We start from the raw sequence: 11,397 nt of genomic DNA on the forward strand, positions 1-11,397 counted from the left end.
CAAGGGTATTCTTAGGAATTAAACCACTTAAGGTTTCCATTAACAGAACTGGTTTTGATTAAATCTCACTACTCGCTCTACTCCAGCAATGGCATCATTATGGTTCTGATAAGGTGATGTTAGACTGCATCATGCTTTACAGTCCCATGTGAACTTCCAGTGATGATGGAAGAATTTTTTCCCCTTTACTTTTCCCCAAACAGCCTATCTCTTACAACTTGTTTGATCTGTCTTTCCTGTTCCTTTCCTCCCCTTAGTTCTAAATCTCCCCTCACTCTCCACTCCCAAAAAGCCCTCTCACACCTAATATCTCCCCTTCTGTGCCTCCAGGTGCAGCGCTGAGCAAGCTGCCCCATTCCAAGCTCCAGGAAGGACTGACAATCAGTCATCCCTGCAAACCTCCCTCCCAAGCCTCTTCTGAAAACAAAAAAAAAGTGAGCCTATGTGATTTTGTTCAAAAATTCCTAATAACCTAATGGTACATACATCTCTGTTTTCTCCTCTTCCCTACCAGTTACGTTGTAGTGGCAGCAATAGTACTAAGATGAGGGACCCAGTACCACACAGCAATATGCTATGGTAGGTGAATAATGAGCAGAATCACTTGGTATTGCCTCAAAGTATTTATGTTGTCAAAAAAAAAAAAAAAAACAAACAAAAAAAAAAAACTAAATCCGTGGTTTAAGGGTTCTGGTATTACCACACCATTAGAGTGAAATAAACCCAAACAACTGCAGAGCCTACCTACCCAAGCCAAAATTTGACATCAGAATACTTGACTGAAATTCATATTCCTCCACTTAGTCACACCACACAGATTACTTCAAGTACTTTTAAGGGCTATGTCCTCTCTGACAAATTTGACTAGTTTTACGCAGAATTGAAACTTCCCAGTTAATGGAAAGAACAAAATGTGAAATAACGTCCTATTCCAACTAAGCATGCAATAAATTCTATGATTATATGTATCTAAATGAGGACTTAGTTAGACAGTTTAAGTGGTTAACTTCTCCCTCTCTTGTTTTCCAATTATAATTAATCTTGATTTTTTCTCCCCTCCCTTACTATAGATTCCAGCAACCTTGGATATGGAGCAAGCTCAAAATTGTGAGGCTTGTTTAAAACAAACAAATGACCTCAAGAGTAAAGCCATGGAATATGTGCTGCAAAAATATCTAGTAAGAGATCTACTTCTTGTCAAACATGTAGTGTCTATAACCCATACTAATTAGCAATGAATAATCTAAAACTTGCAGAATAGGTTCTCTCTAAACATCTCTAATGACTTACTACTCATAACGTTGAGTAACATTCAGAATAGCTTTGTGACCATAAAGAAGAAACCGGGAGGGACTGTGCTCCTCCAAATGAAGCACATTTTAAGTGTATAGGTAGAAGAGTATTTATAAGAAGCCTGGAACATCACTGCTTGCTCCGTGGCTAATTAAGCCATCCACTTGTATTGCTGTCAATCTAGGAACCTCCCACTAGAATCAAAGGAAAAGAGAATGAGAGATTGCCCATGGTTTAAAGCCACTTCATTAATGCGTATCTTTGGTCATAAATTACTGTTTACCTGTCAACTGGGTTCAGAACACTCACAAGGTGTTCTTTGAAGTTAACCTCTTGGATTTAAAGATTTTTAAACAGCTGTTGAAGGACCGTTTGATCTGAAAATCTGAGTCTTTTGAAGTTGAGAGTTAATGGAAGATTACTTTTATTCACAGTGATCAAGCAGTTAATGAGATAAAGTGATGGGAAGACAGGCTTAATAGAGTATGTGGATACATCTCTTGTTATTTTTCCTGTTGCTTTTTGTAAGGATTAACAGGAAACCCAGATACAGTCAGGGCCATATGAGATGAAATCGTAATGAAGAGAGTGTTCTTTAGTCAGTAGCTCTGTCCCAGAACTTAACCCATTTGGGGACTATATTCCACACCCCTTCACCAATGCTTTCCAAACAGGCAATTAAGCTATCAGGGGTCAGGCTGTGCTCTTTTTGCATGCTAAGACAGGCAGTCCCTGACACATGGCTCATACACCAAGGGAAGTGCATGGCTAAACAACATGATGACCTGATAATACTAAACTATACATATACCCTCAGTGTCTTTAAAAACTCATCAGGCCTATTTTATAATAATCCAAACACCTCCATTTGAACAAAGCACAGATACTATTGAAATAAAGTCCTTCTTAAAAGTTGAGCTAATATTACAGAATTAATGCTCTGAGACACAGAAACATCCTGCTCTTGTCCAACAAGATCATCTGATGACAGAGCCCCTGTTACCACATACCAGTAGCGTTAAGTTCAGATCCACCCCTAGCTGCTTCCATTCACATGGGATATTCCACTAGCAAAATCAGATACAGGAATGCAAGTCACATAGTTCAAGGGTAAAATTTAAACTATGAACATTATGTCTACAAATTAAAATTTAGGTTCTGGGTTATATTAAAATATGACTAGACTGAAATCATAGCTTAATTGACTATGAAATCAAATATATCCACTTGCCAATTGTGTCTGACCTGTCCTTAATTAGCATTTGCCTACATCTTTTCTGCTACATCAGAAGAAATGGAAGCATGCCCCTTGAAATAAACACCTAAAGAGGAATCAGTAAAAACAGCTGTCGAGCAAATAAAATGCTGAAATGTAAAGAAAACTGGCCCATAAAAGAACTTGCAATCTGGCTTGAGAGCTTTGTACTCTCTACTCCAACCTTAGCAAGTCACAATAAAATGGCAGAGGATTATGGTCTTGCATCCTGTAAAGCTGCCATATAGCAGTGGCAGAAATGGAAAAAAAAAAAAACCACAGGAGAGAAAAAAAAGTAGGACACTTCCATTTATTTTCCTTAGCACATTCTGCTCTAGGATAGAAGTGCCAAGGACACTTGTAATAGAACTGTTACATGACCTTGGCAAACTTGATAGAACTTAAATACTCACATAAAAAAAAAAAAAAAAAAAAAAAAAGGAATAAAAGCAAGTAGCAAGTGTAACAATTTAGAAATCATTCTACTAACCACAGATACAATCACTGCCAAGTCCAAATAGCATTTTTTCTCATCTTTCATTACTTCCCATAAATACCCTAATAATTACTGAATACATTTCTGTGTTGTACCCGTAGGGGACAAAGGCTGGACTGGTCTGCTTACCTCAGTCTGTCATCCCCTAAGGAAAAACGTTTACAAGTGACTTAAATTATCTGTGTCTTTACCGTAATTGAAGAATCTTAAAACACACACACCTATCACTACCACACATCAGAGCATTTTATCACTAGTTTTCAAGTTAGTAAGTCCAATGATACAAATGAAATAAATGGAGCAGTGTTCCACATGTGGAAACGGTTGGTCATTTCACTCTGTAAAATCCCAGACTGCCGTTTTGCAGACAAAACAGCAATGAAGCACCAAAACCCTGGATAAAAAAAGCAAACTTGAAACACTTGGAGAATTCAGCAACATCAACCCAAAACCCAAGTAGTTCAGCACTAACTTTGAACACCCACACTTCTGGGAACGATTCAGGACAGAGTTTTACATAGTGTAAAAAATGTAATTAATGATTTTACCCTAAAATTGAAGGGTAAAACCTACCACTGCACAGAGAACTAGTCTGAGCCCTATATATTGCTTAAGTCTCAGCCAAGTGTACAAGTTAGTGTTTTGAGTGATACACAGACCTTGTACACAAAGTTAGTTAGTTAGTGAACCCCAGTTTATTGCCCAAAATATTTTTTCTTACTATTACCTACCTTGGCTTCTCATTTCATCTTGACCAGATGATAGATGATTATGTAAATGACTTTTCCAAATCAGCGAAGTTGACTCAGGGGGAATACTTGCTTCTGTGATTTTTTTGGACTTCAGCAAGGCTTTTGACACGGTTTCCCATAGGATCCTACTGGACAAAATGTCCACCATACAGCTAAATAAAAACATCATACGATGGGTGAGCAATTGGCTAACGGGCAGGGCCCAAAGGGTTATGGTAAATGGGGCTGCGTCAGGCTGGCGGGCGGTCACCAGTGGGGTCCCTCAAGGCTCCATTTTAGGGCCGGTACTTTTCAATATTTTTATAAACGATCTGGATGTAGGAATAGAAGGCATTTTGAGCAAGTTTGCTGATGACACCAAACTTGGAGGAGTTGTGGACTCGAATGAGGGTGGAAAGGCCTTGCAGAGGGATCTGGATAGGGTGGAGAGCTGGGCGATCGCCAACCGCATGAAGTTCAATAAGAGCAAGTGCCGGGTCCTGCACCTGGGACGGGGAAACCCTGGCTGCACGTACAGACTGGGCGATGAGACGCTGGAGAGCAGCCTAGAAGAGAGGGATCTGGGGGTCGTGGTAGACAGCAAGTTGAATATGAGCCAGCAGTGTGCCCTGGCAGCCAGGAGGGCCAACCGTGTCCTGGGGTGCATCAAGCACGGCATCGCTAGTAGGTCAAGGGAGGTGATTGTCCCGCTCTACTCTGCGCTGGTGCGGCCTCCCCTCGAGTACTGTGTGCAGTTCTGGGCACCACAGTATAAAAAGGACATGAAACTGTTGGAGAGTGTCCAGAGGAGGGCTACGAAGATGGTGAAAGGCCTGGAGGGGAAGACGTACGAGGAACGGCTGAGGGCACTGGGCCTGTTCAGCCTGGAGAAGAGGAGGCTGAGGGGAGACCTCATTGCAGTCTACAACTTCCTCGTAAGGGGGTGTCGAGAGGCAGGAGACCTCTTCTCCATTAACACCAGCGACAGGACCCGCGGGAACGGAGTTAAGCTGAGGCAGGGGAAGTTTAGGCTGGACATCAGGAAGGGGTTCTTCACAGAGAGAGTGGTTGCACACTGGAACAGGCTCCCCAGGGAAGTGGTCACTGCACCGAGCCTGACTGAATTTAAGAAGAGATTGGACTGTGCACTTAGTCACATGGTCTGAACTTGGGTAGACCTGTGCGGTGTCAAGAGTTGGACTTGATGATACTTAAGGGTCCCTTCCAACTCAGGATATTCTATGATTCTATGATTCTCTTACAGACTAATTTTGAGAGATTCAACTGGAACTAAGAGTAGTTATAGAAGCCACGTTTACAGAAACCATTTCTCCTCATACAGACAAGTCTCAGTTTCGTTCACATGCACAGAATCACAGAATCACAGAATTTCTAGGTTGGAAGAGACCTCAAGATCACCAAGTCCAACCTCTGACCTAACACTAACAGTCCCCACTAAACCATATCCCTAAGCTCTACATCTAAACGTCTTTTAAAGACTTCCAGGGATGGTGACTCCACCACCTCCCTGGGCAGCCTGTTCCAGTGTCTAACAACCCTTTCAGTAAAGAAGTTCTTCCTAACATCTAACCTAAAACTCCTCTGGCGCAACTTAAGCCCATTCCCCCTCGTCCTGTCACCAGGCACATGGGAGAACAGGCCAATCCCCACCTCACTACAGCCTCCTTTAATGTACTTATACAGAGCAATAAGGTCACCCCTGAGCCTCCTCTTCTCCAGGAGTACGTAAAACTTCTTTGGAAACAAACAAAAAAAGGGATCCACAAAACAATGAAATAAGAGCTTCCAGCGAGTGTTCCAATGCCAGGAGAGAGCAGGACACTCAGCTCACATGAAGTAACTGAAGAGAAGGATGCCCCAGTGTAAGCCGAGATGACGTTTAAATACAGCACAATGCTCTCCTATGTCCCCTAAGTCAAGAACGGGAATCTACCCATTTATTCCAGTGCAAACCTCAAGTCATTACATCCTGAGTATACCAGCCACAACAGCTAGTTTCAATGCTAAATGGCAGAAAAAAAAAAAAAAAAAACAAACTGAAAGAACGATTTCAGTTCAGTGTAGACATGTCAGCTCCAACACTACATCCCACAGTAAGTGTTCTCCTTCAAGTTCCTCCCAGATGCATCACAAGATTCATTTTTAATATTCCTATTTTAAACAACTCTTAAACTTTCTCCTAACATGTACATCACATGACATCTTAGAGAACCTAAACCTCAAAGGAAAAAAAAAAAGAAAAAAAAATCAAACACAGAGGGGGTAGGTTCTGTAATACTTAACTATCGATTACCACAAGGAGACTGGAAAACAGTAAAGCTCATATGTTTAATTCCCAGTGCATCACTGAAGCAATACAATGATTTTGTTGTCTTGATTCAGATTTTTAAGGGGTATTTTCCTATCCTTTCCAAATGACTCGATTAAGCCCCCAGCTACATCCACATTCCAAAACAGCTTCCTTCAAGCAAGAGCTGGTACAAGCTGCCCAAACCAATTTAAGTGCCTGCAAGTTCTGGTATCGCACTGAAATCTGGCAACTGAGCTACACTCATGCAAGTTGTCAGTGAGAAAGGAAACTGTTGGAAGAAACACTCATGAATATGCATGCAAACTGAAGCTGAATTTTGATTTGGCTGCATTCATAACCCATTTACGTTCATTTCTGCGGATTATCAGATGCTGGAGATTTATTCATGAAAACGAACTAAGCACTCAGTCACCAGAAGGGAATTCTGAGCAGCATTTTCAATGGCAAGGTTTGCCAGTGATAGTGAGCTACACAAGTCAACTAATCAGACAAGGGAAATAAGCAAAAGAAATAGTAATATATGTAAATCTAGCACAAATTACAAATATTCGCAGTGAGTTGTTCACAGATGAGCTGCTAATCAGCACCAATTCACTGAGGAGTGGAAGTTCAGTGGTCCAGGTTCTGCCCTGTATCTATCCACAGGCGCTGTGAAGTGGTAATAACCATTTCTGTAACAAAGCACTTGGAAAGCTCTAAGAGGCGTGAGATACAAGGGCTATCGGTATTGAACTAGGGAACTGCACAACTATTTGCTGTCCTTTCACAAACAAACGGGTGTGTGGGGGGGGGGGCGGGGGGGGGGGGGAGGTGAAAGCAAGCAGCTAATTATTTGTTAGAACAATTCACACAACCCTCGATGACAAGGACTAAATTAACTCTGCTATTATTTCATATTTACTGAAAATCTCCTGTACAGCAACTTATCTCCTCTGTTCTCTCATATAAAGACCCTCTTTGCCCACTGAACAGTTCTCTAAAGCTAGTTCATCAGATTTCAGGAGGGCAAACAGCAGCTCGGCTTAATTGGAAGCCATCAGGAAAGCTGCATCACACCTCTTTCTTCTTCAGATTACATAAAAATCCAAGAACTGTGTTACAGGAGATTTAAGTCAGAGCAGCACAGACCCTTAACAGTAAGGCACACTCACATTTCGGACTTTAAAATCCTTAAATTTGCCCTTTGCTTAAAAAAGTCAATGATTTCACCAAGAAAGTTTGATTAGTTTCTTTTACTTTCTGTAATGAAGTGCCATCCTTTTTACACTTGAAAGGATCTTTGTAATAATGCAACATTGATCTTTTGAATACAGATGAGCTAACCTAGATAATGGGATTTGGTACCCAAAAACGAGGGCTCCTGAGCTTGCAACTCTAAGGCTCCAGTGCCATCAAGAGGATTTTGAAGATACAGCACCCACTCACAAGCAAATGTTTGTACTTGGTATAATGCAATACATCTTTTATTTCTATTAGATTTGTACGAGATCTTTCAATGAAAAGCAAAATTAATGATGCATCTGAGAACTTAATACACACTTGTAAGCAAGCAAGGATGCAGAATCATTCATAACAAGGAAATACAAATATAGAAGCAACCATTACCAGCTTCCATATATAAGAATTTCAGAGCTTTTCTTTCTCGTAGTCCAGACCCCACCTGGTGCCCAATTCATTATCTGTAATAACATAATATGGAAGAAGATGTTTAAAAAAAAAAATGTTAAAAACAGTTTTAACAACAGAGAGGGAAATAACTTAAAAAAATGTGCTTCTAATTTAAAATGGAGTTTGATGACAGAAACTATGCTAACAACAACAGCCAGTGGAAAGCAGACATTACCCACTTTCCTTAAAAAACAAACCACCCCTTAATGTTTCCTTAAACTCAAATCCATTATGTCCAGTAAACAGAGCAAGGCACTAAGTATCAAAATACTTTAATTTTCTTCACAACATTACTACAAGCTTGTTGAACTAACCTCCTATAACTAGGGTAACAAGTACACACGTCTACTCTTCTAACATCTTCTTCTATTTATTTGCTTTCATAGCCACCATGTTGACAGCAGCAATTTCTTGTTATGTGCTTAGAGCAGGCTGATATTGCTAGGTCTGTTTCATAGCCCATAACCAACTCATTTAATTTGGACCTGTTCAAATACAGTTCAGGTCTATTCTAAGAAGCAAGCCAGGCTGAAAACAATGTTAAAGCAACTCAAGATGGGTTCCCTGTCATCCTTGACCTGTAACACAGAATAAGTTCTGGCACAAAAACAGCCATATTAGGAAAAAAAAAAAAAAAAAAAAAAAAAAGTGCCAGACAGAACTTTTTTTTTTTTTTTTTAATATAACAGAAGTAAAGCTCTTCCCCTCCTCCACCAAGAAAATAACTACATCTCAGCCAAGCTCTTGCCATGCTGCCAAATCATTGTTGGAATGGAACAGCGAGAGCTGAGCTCAAACTGTGCCTCAACACCATTTTAAAACACAACTCTATCAGAAGTGTAGGCAGAGTCTTTGAAGAAGATAACAAGAGGAGTTACTTCAAGTGACCTTTTTGAAATCTTTTTATGATATAGCCCATTAAAAGGCTTATTGGGAAAGAACATTTTGCACTGGAAAGATTTGTATTGGACTGGTTAACTTTAATTGGACTTCTATGCAGAGCAATCAGATTTTGCTGGTGACAGCACACACATGCACCATTATTTCAGCTTCAGCTCTCCAGGCTTTCAGGCTATTGCAACATGATCATTCTATATTCAGAACATCAAGCATTTCTGTTAGACCATGATAGCAGCAGGATATCTCCTGATTTTTTCATCTCTATGTGCCTTCAGGCAGCACCTATAGATTGGTAGTTTAAGAATAAAGACGGATTGAGCCATGGCTTTAACTTGTAAACAGGGTCTTTGAAAGAGCAAAGGTGTGAGTTAGTCTCCAGTAAAGCAAACTTACTTTGCTGTTTGCTTTAGGCATTTTTGTGATAAATCTACAGAGTGGGAATGGATTTCCTGTCTGTCTCTGCAAACTTGCCTTTTACTGAACCAAGCAAAACTGCCAGGATTTTATTTCCAATGCAAGCGTATGTGTCAGGGTGAAAGCCAAGGGGTCAAAAGTGCATTTCAGGATTAGGTGCATTTCTTTGCAATGCTTATACAATCTTCTGTAATAAGTAAAAATGAAAGACCAGGATTTCCAGGGTAGAATGAGAAGGCTCCTGTGTTTTGATCTTCACTGCTCTGTTGACACAGTTCTGTTACTGAGAAGCAGATGAACTTCCCATTTAATCTCAATTATTTCATATTATTCAAATGGTACCATGCATTTTTAAATAAATTTATCCCCCATAGTGTCTTTCACACCAAGATCTTACAATTGCTAACACCATTTTCTTATCAATCGACAAAACAAACAAACAAACAAACAAAAACAGTACAACAACGTGCTTGAAGTCACCCAAATATTCAGATTTTGGGCCACTAAGATAGTTCCTTAGCTACCCTGCACAAAGGGAACCACTGGACATTTCTACCCATTCACATACCCCAAAGCAATCATATTGCCTTCGGCAATTCTAACCTCCAAATAGAAAAATGCACCTGTAATCTTAAGTGACAGGCAGCATCGAGCAATTGATGTGTACACATTACCTCAGTGACATTTCCAACTAAATATCATCTATTCTTCAAGTGTTACATCAGAGGGGAAATGAATGTCCTACTCACACCATTACTGTGTGTCCATCAAGTTGACAAATGAAGATAAATCAGCTACTTTGGTGCTCCCATCAATATAAATGCATAAAGACATAATAAACACTATAAATTTTTAACTACCTAGCTCCTTCTACCTAGAAACATCAAACTCCCTCACGCTTCAATAAAGGAAAAATATACTCAATGAAGTCTAACAAATGTGCCATCTGTTCGGGGAAAACCGATAAAGCAGAACAGTTCAGTGGGACAATGCTGACCTCTTGTGGCAGCATTGTAGAGAAACAACTCCACGTGAAAACGTGGAACTTTTCCTAGATACCGCCTTAAACGTGTGTAAACTGTTGGTGCTGCAATACAAGAACTCTTTAGTCCCAGGCAGGGCCCCTCAGCTTCAGGCATACACTTCAGACTCCAAACGAGCACTACAGCTCTCAAGGACATCCTGAACAAGTTAGCAACGCCCAGAGTAAGACCAGAAGAGAGGCTGTTGCAAACAGTCTCTGCTGCTTGGCCATTACTTCACATGTGTTTGTTTGGCGATGCAGATAGTTTGAGATTAAACGTAAAGATAAAAAATAAATAAAATAAAATAAAAATTCAACACGGGAATAGATTAGATTAATTACCACGGTGGTACAATTTCCAGAACAGGCTGGTCTCACCCACAGTCTGGGTGAACTCCTGGAATAGCCGTGCTTCTCTTGCACTGGGGCTGTTGCAGCAAAATTCTTCCCAAGCCATCACCTGTACTCTAGTTGTCCTGAAAAACAGTAGTTTCACACAACTCCCACCCTATTGTAGTCCACAGGCTGTTCACACCTTTTTCACGTGTTAAACAACACCACTTACTGAATTACTAGAAGCCATTACTACCTATCCTGCATTATTTGTTCATTTAGAAAGGACAAAAGGCATGTTAAACGAATGGTTGTTCATTTTATAGGCGTTACGATGGTTGCTAGCTGTGTTTTCCTTACAGAATAGGGCCATGGAAAACAGTTTGGGTTTCTCCCCCCTCATTGTAAGCAGGTTTTCTCCGATCTGTAACCTCTCTCAGGATAAAACCAAGTAAAAATGTCTTATGCTGAGGAAGCGTCATTAAGCTACAAAAGAAATGTAACTACCACCTCGAAATTACAGCTTTCTTGCATAGCATCCATAGCACTAAGCAACTTTGTACTTGTAATTTGTACCTGCGGACCTCCATGCAGACACAGAGGACCTTGAAACCTTCAAGATTGTCTTGACGAACCTTATTATTTTTACACATCTGATCAAAATAAATAGAACCAAAGAATAAGAATAAGCAAAGAACCAAAAAATAAGAATAACCAAAGAATAACAGAATAAGCAGAGTATGAGGACGCTCTTAGGTAAAATACCTGTGAAAGGTATTGCAGTAACCCACCACCCACAGAAATCGATAGCCCACATAAAAACCTGTGTGAGAACACACCTGCAGCCCTAGAACACAGTCTCAGAACAGTACATGTATTCCTAAAATACCTATAAAAAATCTGGATTTTTTTTTTTGTAATAGCGTAAGTGCTGCACCAAGTACTTACAGC

Source organism: Anas platyrhynchos, chromosome 14, assembly GCF_047663525.1.
Source record: "Anas platyrhynchos isolate ZD024472 breed Pekin duck chromosome 14, IASCAAS_PekinDuck_T2T, whole genome shotgun sequence".
Lineage (NCBI taxonomy): Eukaryota > Metazoa > Chordata > Aves > Anseriformes > Anatidae > Anas > Anas platyrhynchos.